The following is a 16,599-nucleotide window of genomic DNA, read 5'->3' as shown; positions in this document are numbered from 1 at the left end:
CAGCGGCCAGGGTGCAAGAAAGTAAATACGTCCATGTACGTACATACGGGCGGGGTCTCAAACGCCTACTCGCGCATACGTATGGCCAAGGCTCATGTACATGGCTGGGGCGGAATGGAGAAACTGCGTTGTCATCGTGTTCATCAGAGGTCAACCAGCTTGGACGGAACAACCGATCGAAACGAGACCTGGCGTACCGCAGAATGGAGGAAATGACCTTGTGTTCGACCGGCCACGATCGAAAAAGGATCCTGTTCATCAGGAGGGGTCTGGCGTGCGCAAAACGGAGGAAACAGACTTCTCTTGGAGCTCCTATGGTCGAAACAGGGTCCTGTTGATCGGGAGGGGTGTGGCATACCGCAAAACGAAGGAAACGAACTTGTGTTGGAGTGCTACGGTCAAAACGAGGGTCTTGTTCATCGGGAAGGGTGTGGCATACAGCAAAACGGGACTCCACGTGATACTATTCATCTCCACCGTCGACCTCCTCCAGCCTCCACGGGCTACTGTTCATCTACCGTTGACCTCCTCCAGCCTCCACCTACGACTGTTCATCCACGGGCTCCAGTTCATCCAGCCTCCACCGGCTACTATTCAACCAACCCTCTCCACGGGGTCCTGTTCAACCACCCCTCCATGGGCTACTGTTCATCCAGCCCTCCACCGGCTACTATTCAACCAGCCCTCCATGGGGTCCTGTTCATCCATCCCTCCACGGGGTCCTGTTCATCCACCCCCAACCGGCTCGATCGGGTCCTGTTCATCTAGCGGCAACGGCCTCTACTACCACGGGGTCCTATTCATCCAACCCCCCACCGGGAACTGTTCATCCAAACCACCCCAACAATGCTCATTGTTCATCCAGAGGCAGCATCGATCGGCTTCAGTTAGCAGCAGTGTGGCGAAGGAATCGCTCGATCGGTTCAGCTAACAGCCATCGATCGATCGCTTGGGTTCAATAACGCATAGCCTGCGGTGCAATTGCTCGGGTTCATTAGGCGAATGCCTCGCTCGGGTTCAGTTAGTTCCCAGTGCCCCGCACCCACGCACGTATGTGTACGAGAGAAACGCGCATCTCTCGGCCCCCGACCACCCACCATAACTAGGAACTCCCTGATATTTTCCTCGCCCTCGCTTCTACCATGGTTTTTCCGTCATGGACGGCCCAAAGGATGTCATGCAGCTGCGTCTCCGGCCCGCCCAGGACGAAAAGCCCATTTTTTATCATGATTTTTTGTCATAGAAGTAGGAGCCCACCACATCTATGATGATAATGGGTTTTGTCACGATTATCTCATAGAAGTGTCATAGGCATGATAGAAAAAATCGTTCGGCCCAAAATGTCACGGATGTGTCTTTTTTTGTAGTGTTGATTCTCCTTCTATTTTGAGTAAACTTGCGACACCTACAGCTGCTATTGATTCCGATATGTCGCATGTTATTGATTATGCCACTTCTGCTATGCATGATGCTTATGAAGAAACTACTTCTCTGCTTGATGATATTGTGCCACTAGGTGAATGTCTTGATGAACAACTTGCTAGGGTTAGAGAGAATGAAATTACTAAAACTGATGATATTATTGAAAATGATGATTATGATTCTCCCCTTAGATATGAATTGCCTGTTGTTCCTGAGGGTTATGTTATGGATGAAGAAACTGCCAGAGGCCTCTTTGCTTGCAATGATAGAGAGGATCTTAAGAAATTGTTAGCTAAGCTGAAAGAAAAATCCTTGAATGCTATAATGAAATATGATCCCGCTTTTGCTACTTCACCTATCTTTGTTACGGATAAGGATTATGAATTCTCTATCGATCCTGAGTTAATTACTTTGGTTGAATCTGATCCTTTCTATGGTTATGAATGTGAAACTGTTGTGGCACATCTTACTAAATTAAATGATATACCACCCTATTTTCTCATCAGGAAAAATCGCTATTACTATATCCTTAAATTGTTTCCTTTCTCATTAAAGGGTGATGCTAAGATATGGTTTTGATTCTCTTGCTCCTGGTTGTGTGCGTAGTCCCCATGATATGATTTATTACTTCTCTGCAAAATATTTCCCTGCTCATAAGAAACAAGCTGCCTTAAAGGAAATATTTAATTTTGTGCAAATTGAAGAATAGAGTCTCCCACAAGCTTGGGGGAGGCTTCTCCGATTACTTAATGCTTTGCCTAATCATCCTCTGAAGAAAAATGAAATACTTGATATCTTTTATAGTGGACTAACTGATGCTTCCGGAGACCACCTAGATAGTTGTGTTGGTTGTGTTTTCAGGGAAAGAACTGTTGAGCAAGCTGAATTGCTATTAAATAATATATTGAGTAATAAAAATGATTGGACACTTCCTGAACCAACTCTGAAGAAAAAGGGGTATTCTATTTCTCAATCTTGAAGATATGCAAGAGGCAAAGAAATCTATGAAAGAAAAAGGTATTAAAGCTGAAGATGTTAAAAATCTACCACCTATTGAAGAAATACATAGTCTTGGTAACCCGACACAGGTAGTAGAGGTAAACTCTCTCCGTAGATTTGATGAAGGTGATATTCCTTATCATAAGTCTGCTAGACAATGCTTAGATAAGTTTGATAATTTCATTGCTAAACAAGAGAACTTCAATGCTTATGTTAGTAGACAATTGAAAAGTAATGCTTACATGCTTGACCACTTGGGTGATTATATGAGTATAACTATTAATGATGTTATGCTTATTACTAAACATGCTTCCATGGTTGCAACTCAAGTAGAACAAGTACTTGAAGCTCAGGATGATTTGCTCAATGAGTTGACTAATAAAAATAATGATAATGTTGTTAGGGTTATGACTAGAGGTGGTAAGATGACCTAGGAACCTTTGTTTCATGAGGGTCATCCTAAGAGAATTGAGCAGGATTCTCAGAGAACTAATACTGATGCACCTAGTCCTTGTACTAAAAATAAAAATAAAACTGATAGGACTTTGCATGCTAGTGAACCTGCTATAGACACACCTGAGAATCCCAATGATATTTTTATTTCTGATGCTGAGACACAATCTGGTAATGAACATGAACCTAGTGATAATGTTAATGATGATGTTCATCACTACAAAAAAAGACACATCCGTGACATTTTGGGCCGAACAATTTTTTTCTGTCATGCTTATGACACTTCTATGATGATAATTGTGACAAAACCCGGTATCATCATAGATGTGGTGGGCTCCTACTTCTATGACAAAAGATCATGACAGAAAATGCTCTTTTCGTCCTAGGCGGGCCGGAGAAACAGCTGCATGACATTCTTTGGGCCGTCCATGACGGAAAAAATCGTGGTAGAAGTGAGGGCGATGAAAATATCGGTGGAGTTCCCGGTTACGGTGGGTGGTCGGGGCCGAGAGATGCGCGTTTCTCTCGTACGTACGCCCGTGTGTGTGAGGCGTTGCGCTCTAACTGAACGTGAGCGAGGCGTTGGGCTCTAACTGAACCCGAGCGATTGCACTAGCTATGTTACTGAACCCGAGCGATTGATCCCTTGCTGTTAACTAAACCGAGTGATTCCTTCACTACTGCTGCTAACTGAAGCCGATCGATGCTGCCTCTTGATGAACAGTGAGCCTTGTTGGGGGTTTGGATGAACAAGTCCCGGTGGGTGGTTGGATGAACAGGACCTCATGGTAGTACATGTCGTTGCCGCTGGATGAACAGTACCCCGATCGATCGAGCCGGCTGGGGGCTGGATGAATAGGACCCCGTGGAGGGCTGGATGAACAGGACAACCCCGTGGAAGGCTGGTTGAACAGTAGCCGGTGGAGGGCCTGATGAAGAGTAGCCCGTGGAGGGGTGGTTGAACAGGACCCCATGGAGGGGGCTGGTTGAATAGTAGCCAGTGGAGGAGCGGTGGAGGCTGGATGAACAAGAGCCCGTGGATGAACAGTGGCTGGTGGAGGCAGGGGGGAGACGCCGTGGATGAACAGTCACAGGTGGAGGCTGGAGGAGGTCCACTATGGATGAACAGTAGCCCATGGAGGCAGTCGACAGTGGAGATGACCAGTATCCCGTGGTGTCCCGTTTTGCGGTACGCCACACCCCTCCCGATGAACAGGACCCCCGTTTCGACCGTAGCGCTCCAACACAAGTCTGTTTCCTCTGTTTTGCGGTATGCCACACCCCTCCCGATCAACAGGACCCCATTTCGACCGTAGGAGGTCCAAGAGAAGTCCGTTTCCTCTATTTTGCGGCACGCCAGACACCTCCCGATGAACAGGATTCCGTTTCGACCGCGGCCGTTCAAACACAAGGTCGTTTCCTCTGTTCTGCGGTACGCCAGGCCTCGTTTCCATCGGCTGTTCCATCCAAGCCGGTTGGCTCTCGATGAACAGCATGCGTTCCATTGCCTCCCGATGAACACAACGCATTCTGTTGCCTCCCCATGAACACAACGATGACGCAGTTTCTCCGTTCCGACCTAGCCATGTGCACGAGCCCTGGCCGTACGTATGCGCGAGTAGGCGTTCAAGACCCCGCCCTTATGTACGTACATGGCCGTATTTACTTTCTTGCACCCTGGCTACTGTACGTACGTGCACATGGTATGTGCTCACCTCTACTACGACACGTGCGCGCCTCTACATCGAGCAGTATGTACGTACACGTTCATGACCAGAATGACAGCGCCACGTAGGCTTCGACCAGGTGTGTCCCGACTGTCAGGCACTTCCTTGCGTGCGAAGATGTAGCTAGTGGGTCCCAGCAGTCAGGGGGGAAACATTTTTCCATGAAATACAATGGCCCGTCCGGTGGGTCCCTGCTGTCAGGTGGAGGAATAATTATTTTGCGCGTACTAAGGAGGCACTTCCTTGCTGATGCCGTGGACCCAGCTGTTAGCCTCTCCACATACAGTACTCTTCCGATGGAAGTCGTTCCTTGACCACATTGACCGCGCCTCGCCGAGAGCACCAGGCGGTGGACGACGGCGAGGCCTACGAAGGGAATAGCACGGATCCAGGGAAGACATGGCAGTGGCTGCCCACGCGGTGGGGAGTATGAGGCTTGACTGGTTCGGCTGCCGTCACCGGAAAATAACAGGAGGTGTGGGTGAGTAGAGGGATAGACAGGCCAGGGATGCGAGTATGGTGGGGCCATGAGGCCTTCCTGGTAGCACAGCCGGCCACGAGAGGCGGGAGCAGGCGGTTCCGCCGGTGCTGGTTTGGGCGGCTGGAGTAGGAAGATCAGAGACTGAAGAAGCACGATTGCCGTTAGATTGACATCTAACGGTCTGACACTGGTACATTCGATTGTTGACTATGTTTCTTTTTTGAGAAACCTTGTGTACGCAAGAACTTAGTAGGCCCGCAAGTCAGCCTCCAAATTTGTGGCAGACAACATAGAGCCCATTTGCTATTGTTTAATAATTTACACCCTGTTTGCTAATTCTGATGTAATTTATTACAACCCATTTTCTTCCCAGGACCATGGTTAAAAAGTTCAACCTTATTTTTCATATTTCGGTGGAGTCCGAACTGTTGTAATCCCGAAATGATAAACAATTTTTTAAGAACTTATTGATTTGCCAAAAAATCGTTTTGTTTTTCTAAGCAAATAAGACATGGGACAATTGAGTTGGTTTAAGGGGAAACTAGTGGTAAAAAAATCAGCGCTGGGAGGGAAAACAACAACAAAAATAAGGATGTAAATATGAAAAGGGAACTTTATGTATTTTTAATATAATGATATGTGTATATGAACTAGTAAAACTATAGGTAGAGATTAGAAAACGGAAGTAGGACATGACGTATCAAGAGGAAAATAGAACTATGCTGTGTGTTTGATTCAGTAAAGAAACTGCCTGCGGATGTTGTAAGACAAAATATAACTAACGCTTGCAGGACAGAGGCCAGTAGATACCTACTGGATCTTTGTGCCCCGTTGTCGTCATCGACTAGGCCTGTTAAAAACAAAACAAAGCTTGGGCAGTCTATAGCTCAGCTGAAACTTGCTCGACCTGAAAAAACAATATACCTGCTCAATAAATGAGAGAATTCTGCAAGTACAGACTCATAACTGGGATGTAGCAGGTATATTGTTTTTTCATTGCGATAATAAGTGCATGCACTTGTTTCAAAAAATTTGAAGAACTGGGAATTCAAACGACAAGTGCTTATGCTACCCATCAAATAAAAATCAAGTGCCTGAAAATTCATTTCGAAACAAATGATTCAGCTTTATATCCATGTCGACCCTCGGCATGACGGTTGGAAGCAAATTCCAAGTTCATACCGAAAGATCGTTAACAACAATACCAACTTGCGGACGACAAGGTAGTACAAGTACCAATACCAAACTAACTTATAATCTTTTTACTCCTCGACCTAGTGTTCGTCTGGTAGAAAATCTTGCAGATGACCAGCTCCCACTCCTTATCTTGCTCCAGCATCACCCAGTTGGTCCTCTGCTGGTCGAAGTTCTTGTTGGTGTGCAGCACCAGAACCTTTTTGCTGCCTGTCTGCCGGACATTGACCATCACCGGCAAGGTATTGCCGGTCTTGTGCCACATTGCGTGCATGCCGACCTCCGACTGTATCTTGCGACGCGTCCACGTGCCCCTTTTGAATGCCCTGGAATTGCGCTAGAAGAAATGCTTGCTTAGGCCACTCAGTGTGATACCAGCAGTATTGTCGAATACAGGTTTTAGTGTACGTAGTTGGCTTTTTCATAACATCTTTGGCATAATGCAGTCACTTGTTTCACTTTTCATGAACTTTCAAATTGTAATTGCTTCACTAGGTCTGTGTCTAAAAAGAAAAATAGAGCTATAAACAAAGGAATATATTTGTGCAAGTAGACGGCCGATCGGTGTCTTACCTGGAAGTTTCTCAAGATGGGTGTAGCATATCCCGTGCTCGTTGTCGATGGTTGGTATGAACAAATCGATGAGAGGGTGAGATCTCGCGCTGTCAGCACTCACTTTGGCCTCAAGGTGCTTGATCAGCTCCTGATCCGTGGGATCGAACTTGACGCCAGCCGGCATCACCGGCCAATCCTTCTTGGACTTGCATCGGTTAATTCCAGTTATATGGTACTCAATGTATGATCAATCAAATGTTTTAAGTGAATGATGAAAGATTTCGGCAGATAAGTGGTACTCTAAATCCGAAGTCCACAATACTCGAACACGTCGCCGGGATTCTTGTGTCACCTCACGCGCAGCGTGTTGTCACGTCAATTCAATGTGTGGACATGGTGAATAATTTGACCGACGTATACTAGTACTACTACTGTACTACTTGCTAGTCGTATTTAGTGTCACATTTTAACCATAGGTCTAACTAACAGGTACGCACTTGAAGCCTAATTGATATAGTACATAATATATGTATATATATGTGTATATATGGCTTTTGCAGAGCATCTCCATCATCATTATCAGTACATCCTACGCAGGTGAGTTAGGATGCACTTGATCCCAAAAAGGTATCTATCCTTCAAACCAGAGGAGTGCTTCAAACTAACAATAGTACATAATATCCAACAAAAGAGGGTCATGCTACAACAGCAGGATACATGGCCCAGTCTAGATATCAGTACGAATCAAGTTGTGCATATTTGCTGTTGGCATGAACCACATCGCCGCATGTCAGGTTTGCGAAAGCCATCCATCGCATGTCAGGTTTGATGTCTTTCACACACTGAAGATTACTTGGCAACAAGCTGTGTAGACGAATCTTTGGATATGGTGATTCATTATAACATCCCAAATTTTCAATTTGGAATGTTATACATAGGTCATTCTTGTATACCATATTTTATTGCATTTTTGTTCCGCAATCCTCGAAATCCTAAGCAACTCAGGGACCCTCGGAGAGAGTTGGGGATTTTCCCAGTTTTCATATTTGATTTTTATCAAATAATGAAACGAGGATTTTTGATTTTAATTATTTTCTCTCCAAAAAATATTTCGTAATAAAATATATGAGAGGAGATAATATGACTTCTCCAAAATAACTAACATATTGGAGGAAAAATATTAAAATCATTTATTAGATTTTTTTTGGATTTTATTTGCATTAGAAAAATTGCACGTTTTCAAAATTCCATTTTAGGGCCAATAAAATGTTCATCTCGTCCTAAATATTTTATTTAGACGGTGAAAATTTGTTTTGGCATTTTTAGAATTTTATTTTATTTTCTAGGTTTTTTTTAGTTCGGCAGAATTGTTTTTTTTAAGAACGCGCCTAGGCCGACTAGGCCGAAGCCCAGCCGCCGGTCCACCTCCCCGGCCGCCGTCTCCCGTGCGGAGACCGCGCCACCGCCGCCGCCGATTCGGACACGAGTCCGAGCCGGACTCCGTCGCCGCCTTGCCCCTTCCCTAAGGCACCACCTCCACCCCCCCTTTATAAGCCGCACCCCGCGCCCTTGGAGCCCCACCCCGCCGCGAGCCGCCGCCCCCGCCGCTGCAAGTAGCCGCCGCCCGCCGCCCGTCGCCGCGGCCGAGCCGCCGCGCCACCGCCGCCGCCTGCCACCGCCGTCGCCGCCGCCCCGTGCCACACCGCCCCTAGCCGGAGCCCCGCCGTGCCGGACCCCGCCGAGGTTTGAGCCGTTCTGTTTTTTAGAAAACCGGATCGGTTTTCGTTAGAAAACCCTAGTCCCTTTTTTCGGTTTGCCGGTTTTTCTTTTCGGTTTTATTTTAGCGGACGTTCGTCCGGACGTTCGTTTCAAAGAATGGTTTTCGCTCGTTATTTACAGATAACGAACGCTCGTTCGTTAGCCTATTCGTCAGTTTTCTTTTATCGGATTTTTCCGCTATTATTCTCGATCGCGGTGTCTAGTCCGATTTTTGTTTCGGTTTATCTTTTCGCCCGTTAGTCAGAATCAGGCAATTCAAGCGCCTAGATCTTCGTCTCGAGACCCTCTTTCCGCTTAACCAACTTGAACAAGATTTTGGTACTGTAAAATTTGACCTTAGTTCAGATTAGTAAACGGATCTTGTTTCCTTCTCCGTTTGAGTTTCGTTGCTCCGTTTGATTTGATTCTTTTTGCAAACCAGAGTTCTTAAGTTGAACTTTCCGGTTAGATCTTCTTATTTGAGTTTTACCCATGCTTATTTGATTGTTGCTTATGTATGCTATTTTTTGTTTGCGATAGAATTCCCGGAGTGCGAAGCGTGTTATTTGGAGTCTCTAGGTTTCGCGGACCGTCAGCAAGGCAAGTAACACTTTGATCATATCCCTTTATCACCCAGTTTTTATGCATTAGTTCCAATCCTCAAACATTGCATGATTAGGATGTCATTAACATGTGGGTTGGGAAGTAGTTGATGAGGTAGAACCTATTGCCCTATTACATTCAAACCCTTGGGGGTTACTTCTATGCGTTGCTTATATTGCTATGCTATGCTCGTAGACGTGGTTTGGGTGAGTGAAATCCGTGAAAGATGTGAGATTGATAATTAATGGTTTAACTTAAGGTGGCAACTTAAATACACATCTGGGTGGATTGAGGCACCTAGAGTACCCCGTGTTGCCTGTATTTTTGGAAATCCCAGAGTACCCGTGTGATCTTCCTATGGACCGCCACCCAGGCTCAAAGGGAACTGAGATTATTCATGCTAGAAACTTCTGTGTGCAGCCACAAGCTATTATGGGCTCTAGCATAGTTGATTAAGTTACGTGAAGCTCTTGAAGAGGTAGATCAGCAGGTAGTGGGTTGTAGGTTTGGTATGGTCTACTCGGAGTAAAGAGTTAACGTTTCTGAAAGACTGTGTCTCAGTCATCCATTTCTCAAACACCATGTAGTGCGAGAAATCCAACGGAGGCGATCGAGTCTTGTGGGGAAAAGTGCGCAAACCTCTGCAGAGTGTACAAACTAATCATGGTTAGCCGTGTCCCCGGTTATGGACAATCTTGAGTATCTAGTACTTGGAGTATCTTAAGTATCTCATCACTCTTAATTAATATTGTTGGGTTGTTAATCACTTTAATTGGGATTGAGTTGGAGGAACCTTCTCAATGATGTTTCGACTACCATGATAGTAAATTAAAAATCTATTCCTTTGTTGTAGGGAGAAATTGGCTTTTTGCAAAAATGTAACCATAGAGCTTTCCACCAGCCAAATATGCATGTAGTGATAGCATTATTCTGTTCTTGCTCTACTGTGTTACTTTGCCAGCATATTCCATGTGCTGACCCGTTTTCGGGCTGCAACGTATTATGTTGCAGACTTTTCAGACGAGGAGTAAGGTTCGTTAGGTCGTTGCCGTGCAGCTCAGCTATGCCATTGGAATTGATGGACTCACTTCATCTTCCAAGCCTTCCACTGTTATCGTATTAGATTGCCTTAAGCCATATTTATTGTAATAAGATCTCCTTTGAGACATCTGATGTAATAAGTGTGTGATTGCTACTCTGTTATAAATCCTTCGAGTATTGTGTGTGTCAGCATTACCAATCCAGGGATGACACTGAAGCACAGAGACTTGACTGTTTGAGGTCGGGTCGCTACATTCATGAAACCCATGGTATGATGTCTAAACATAGTTCCCCTGGCGAATGAAGTTGCATAGTATGGTAATCATTGCCGGTGATATGATCAATGATTGGTTGGATGATCGGATAATTGAGCCCGAGGAACATGGAGTGGTTGCCGAGGCTGTGAACCCGCCTCTAGTTGAATACGCCTGGCCCAACGGAGCTGGGATCTTTCTCGAACAAGAAGCAGCCATAGCCATCAATGTCACGAATGCCCCAGGCATTGTACTGCATGTGGTTTGATGTAATGGTTTGGTCAATTTGGTACATGCGAATGAGCATCAAATGACGGCCGTCAGCTGAACGAGTGATAAACCACCACTCATCAGCTGGTATGATTCCAGGTCCTGGAATCATGAAGGCTAGCGCATTCGCACCTGTTGCAACAATTCAAATTGGAGACCAAAAGGGCAAACATAAACAATCATGTTCAGAGTATGTGTGGAATTAAGATTATTATAATAGTGACACATATCATAGACAAAGAATTGCAATGTCGTGGTCGGTGGTCATAATCATACCCCAAGTTAAAAAATATGTCAATGTTTTTCATATTCTAGTAATATGTCATGGTTCAAACATCATGTAACAATGAGAGGAAAATAGCTATGACAGGGCCTACTCATATTCTACCATAGCACTTACTACTGTTCTCATATCAACTCTAAGCAATAACATGCGTTGTTATAAAAATCTTGGAGATGAGAGTAACATATAGCAATCATGAGGTTATGAGCATAATATCTATTCTAACAATCATTAGATGCCAATTGTTCTCATATCAACAATAACAATGACATGTGTGGTCATAAAAATCTAGGAAATGAGAGGAACATATAGCAATGATGTGGTTATAGACATACTATCTATTCAAAATTTGTAACAATGAACAGGCAGTCATATTCATAAGGTAAAGATGAGACGAGATGGAACAATTACACGACGATAGATTCCAACAGTATAGGCAGCCAATCTGTGCGTCGACCGCGTAAACGATGCCATCATGCACTATAGCATCAGATAGAAATGTTGCCTCAATAGGATTGACGATGAGCCATAACCATGTATGGTGACCGGATTCCAGATAGACTAATCCCATGTTGAACAAGGCAATGAGCTTGTAATCCATGTAGTCTTCTGATCGTGTGGGAACTTCGCAGATTACAACTTTCAGCAAACAGAGGTCGAGCCAAAAGCTCGATGCATCTCGTGCATAGTAGGCAGGAGTGTCCGGCGAGCCTCGAGGCTTGATGGCAGTGGTATCCAATGATGGAAGGGTGATCTCTCGCTGGGTGTAGATATCCATGAGATGCCACGGACTACCGGATTGGTGGATGAGGACGATCCAATTGGCCTTCATGCCCGCCCAGTAGTGGCCGCGCATGAAGGACAGGTGGACGAGTAGTGGTAGCATGTCGAGGGGCACCATGGCAACCTCCGTAGGATCGTCAAGTCGGTGTCTGGGCCACCTGCGAGGAACGGGCATCAGCCAGCAGGGTGTCTTGAAAAGAGTCAGCCGGTTGCAGATGAGTAGACGGTACAAAGACACCGAGCATGCGGCCAGGCGGACGGTGCTGAGCAGGTCCATATGATTACATATCTGCTCCAAGAGAACATCGGGGAGGGAATTCCAATCGCGGCTCTCCATGTCAGTCGGTTCTGCCATAAGGTTTTTAGGGCGCTGAGCGATTGGGGTTTTCAGTTCCCGCGAGCCAGCGAGGAAGTGGATTCGGGTGGGCGAGCGAAGAAGATGGCGTGTGTGGCCGAGCAGTGAGCGGGGGGATACGGTACGCGTGAGCTACCAAGGAAGATAGCGCGGGCGGGCGAGCAGTGAACGGGGGGAAATGATGTGCGGCCGACGATTGGGAAGAGAGGAGGAAGAATAAGAGAGGAGGAAGAAGAGTGAAAGACGGGGAAGAAAGTGCATTAAATCTCAATTCTACTAGTACTACTACCAGGATATACAGTCCTTCGGAGTGTAAATAGTTACGCCGATGACATGTGGGTCTACCTCAAGAGGGCCCATATGTCATTTAATGGAGGAGAGAGGTGCGTAGGCGTATTTGCGGAAGCGTGCTCCATTGGCAAACATGATGGTAGTACTCCTGGGTAAGGCTGATTTAGTAACACCAACACGCTAGTTCAGCTTATTAATTAAGTGTCCCATCTGCTGCAGCATGTATTGTCACTTCACCATGAAGACTAGTTGAATAGTTCTCTCTGGCTGAGATGGGGAATAATGGATCGCGAAGATTTCCAATCTATAGTATCCCTATGCCTGTATGCTCATCCTGTCCAACAAGATGAAACATTGGCCAAGGCACCCGGCGCTAATAATGTAGGAGTACTAGTAATATCTCCTTTCCAGTTTATAGGGCTCAATTCAAAAATCTTATCAACCAAGGTAGATGATGAGTGGTGGAATAATTTTTGTAGTTTGCAAAAACACTCAATTAATGCACTCGTTTTCCTCAAAAAATTATGTTTACCAATGCATCAATTTTGTGTCAAACTTTGACCATCTACTCCCTCCATTGAGGTGAATAAGTCATCTTGGTTGTGCACCGTGACCAAGGAGGGAAAAACAAGAGAAATTAATGTCTATTTGCTACTCCCTCTATTCCTAAATATCGTCTTTTTAGACATTCAAATGGAATACAACATACGGATGTATGTAGACATATTTTAGAGTGTAGATTCACTCATTTTGCTCCGTACGTAGTCACTTGTCGAAATCTCTAGAAAGACAAATACTCCATATTTGGGAACAGAGGGAGGCTTTTACTCCGTATTTGGGAACAGAGGGAGTATCACCATATGGAGGGAATAGAATAAGCTTGAAATATGAACATGTCAATGGGAGGGAGTAAAAGCCTCATGCATGCATGCAACATGCAACACTCACACGTACACATGGACGCACGCAACACTCATGCACCCATGTGGCACACAGCACACGACGCAACACACACGCTCATGCTCAAGTGCTCAAGCTACTCCCTACGTCCATGAAAGACTGTACATTTAGAGATCTACACATTGACCAGGGCATAATTAACGCCCAAAAGTAGCAGAGTTATGTGTGCATGCGAACATTGAGAGAAGAAGATTAAATGAAGGTTGTTGCATGCTATAATTAAGGATAGACATGTAGCCTATAGCTAGAGCACAAGTTGGTGCATTAGTCAATCAATAGCAATTTAGATTAAAGGCTGAAATGCATTGGAAGTGTAGATCTACACTCTTTGTTTTTAGTCCATGTACACTCTTTGTTGGAAGACCGAGGGAGTACACGTGCATGCACTCACATACACAGCGAGGGTGGTTCGTGTGCAAGGGTTGGACCCCTGTTGCGCCTGTGTAAAATTTTGTTTAACTGATTTCTTTGCTCTGCCAACTGACAGGTGGGACCCAGAAACCAGGTGGCAATTTAACCAGTCAACAAAGTGCCACATTGACTATGTGGCATGTCAGTAAGGTGCAATATGGTGCTCAACGATGAGCTAGTGATTGTATAATCACCGCAAAACTATATATAGTGACCGTAAAGAGCGTATTGTTACATATGTTGACCGCCAGTGTATTTTTCTCGTTTCAAATTAATCCATATTTACCGGAAAGGACGCATTATGGACTAGTACTAGTACTACTCTGATGTGTCCCATCAACTCGCCGAACGAGGAGAACCTTGCTTACTATGCCTCTCCCTCTCCCATGCGGGCAGTGGATCATAGGACGAGGAGAGGGTTTTGACTACAGCACCCTCTCCCTCTCGCTCGCCCTCGCTGTCGTGGTGGACGTGCAGCAGTTCAATCGGTGTCAGATTGCCAGAAGCATATTGTACTGTAGTATCATCATTGTTGGACCTTTCCAAGAGGCGAAGAGCCAAGTGCAAGTTTCACATGAGTATGAACTGTTGAACCTCCAGAAGAGGCAAAGATCCAAGCGCAAGGTTTTATAGGAGTTGTCGTCCTAGTAGGAGTATGCTACAACTATAGCGAACGATGCTATTGTATGATGCCGCCACGTCACCTATATCCTAAGCCGTGCCACCTTTTTTTCTCAAAGAGCATGTTGGAGCCCGTGCAACAACCACACAAGTTGCACGTACACATAACATATTTACTAGTAATAAATTCTAAAGGACAAATGCCAGTATGCCACACAAGTTCATCTCCAATTCATGTGATACATTTTTGCACGACTAGTCTATGTATATTCACAGCGCTACCATTCACAATTTACCATACCCCACTTACATGTTATAGATGGGCTACATGTCCTCCTCTAGGTTCTAGTCCAAGGTGTTCTTCATGGATGGCACGATCCATAGCGGTGGACAACGAGAATCATTGTTGCAGATTTCTAGTCTAGTTCCACACAATGGAGACTCATCCAAGCTAAAGCGGCATAAATTAGGGATAGCGTGTCCCAGCATGTCGTTCCTCCGGCGGTGTGCACTGAAGACACAACCATGCTTCATGAACAGCAGGCCTTCGGTGTCGTGCACGGAAGGTGGCATCCGCTTCGCAATGGGGTAGCTGTCCCCAATGAAAAGAGAGTACTCTCCAAGAGTGTTCCTCGGCACCCACGTAGCATCACGGGGGTCGAACTCGGCGCCATTCATCTAGTACACGTAGCATCTCAGATCTAGACACATGGTGACGTACACAGTCAAGGTCCATGCATAATAATGTTGTGCTCAAATATGGTGGTCAGTAATACTGTGCAGCAAATAGTACTACTCTGGTATGGAGGAAGTAAAATAACCGGCTTATTATATATAGCCACTCTTGGCTACATGGATGAGATAGCAAGACATGGAAAAACAAAAATGGTGGCAGCTAGTGGGTTCAAGTCTTCAAGGGCCTAGCTTAGCTATATGCGCCCTCCAAGGTAAAAAGTACTCCTACTAGTACTAGTAAGTATTACAACAACGAAAGAGAAGGCGAGAGGGTTAAAAATATAATACTAAATGGAATACCTGGGTAGATGGTAACGGTTCGATCGTGGTAGATTGCGTGACCATGTTGCACATCAGTGGTACCATGGGTAACGACTGCTAAGATAGTTGATCCCAATATGCCAAAGTCAGCTACAAGGTTCCAGGTTAGACCGAATCGCAGATGCAAATGCACATCCAGGATCGGCGATCTTATTTTGATCAGGGGATGACCGGTCCCTGCAAAATAATGGAGTACCGTTAGGGATGCAAATGATGGTTTGTGCATTCCGTTTGTAATCTCCCGTACCGTAGAATGGAAACCAGATGAAACAAGTCCCCTGGCTTGTCACCGCGAAGATGCGTCCTAGATGGCGCATGACGTCTTCGAACATGTAGGGGTACAAATCTTCCTCGGCCAACATGCGCCAACCTCTGCCGTTACTGCCTCTTGCATTGATGACAATCCTTATATCGAACACCGCGATGAGATAGTAACCGTCATAGCCACGTCGCTTTGTCGGCAGGTCCGCAATTGCTATCTTCTTCAATCTCATGTAGGCATCATCATACGTATTCAAGCCCAGCCAGTCTGGAAGGCCGATCCCAATGGTGGAGAAGGGGTCTATGGGAACGGCCGCACTGCTATGGATGTTGTGCAAAATGATGGTGGTATCCGGCCGGAGGTATGCAAGCTAATCTTCGTTGGCACCGACCCAGACCTATATATAAGACGGTGGGAAGTGAAGAAATTAAGGGATGGAAATGGAATAACTAAGTACTACATGATCAAACTCCATGATTGACCTGCTCATCGGACAAAATCTGACTACCTCTCAATGTTGGCAACTCTAGCGGAGTCAATGTGCAACCATGGCCAGGGAGCAGTGGACTATTTGAAGGATTGTCCCATAGAAGAACCTTCTCCTCGAGGACGCATGGAAGACCAACAAGCATGGCCTTTTCCCAAACCTGTTTAAGCATCGTCTTGAAAAAGTTGGTGTAGGAAGCATTGAGTCTTGCGCTGGTGAGGACGTCGGAGTGGCGTGCGATTTCTCCCAAAGGATTGTCGTCCAAGGTCTCCCAGCCCCGACGAGGAGGAGAACCGCGTGGTGAATCCATGGGAGCAGCGACGAACTGCCTTC

This window comes from Triticum urartu, chromosome 5A, assembly GCF_056163025.1.
Source record: "Triticum urartu cultivar PI428250 chromosome 5A, HENAU_Tu73, whole genome shotgun sequence".
Taxonomy (NCBI): Eukaryota; Viridiplantae; Streptophyta; class Magnoliopsida; order Poales; family Poaceae; genus Triticum; species Triticum urartu.
Note: the sequence above shows the minus strand (reverse complement) of the source record.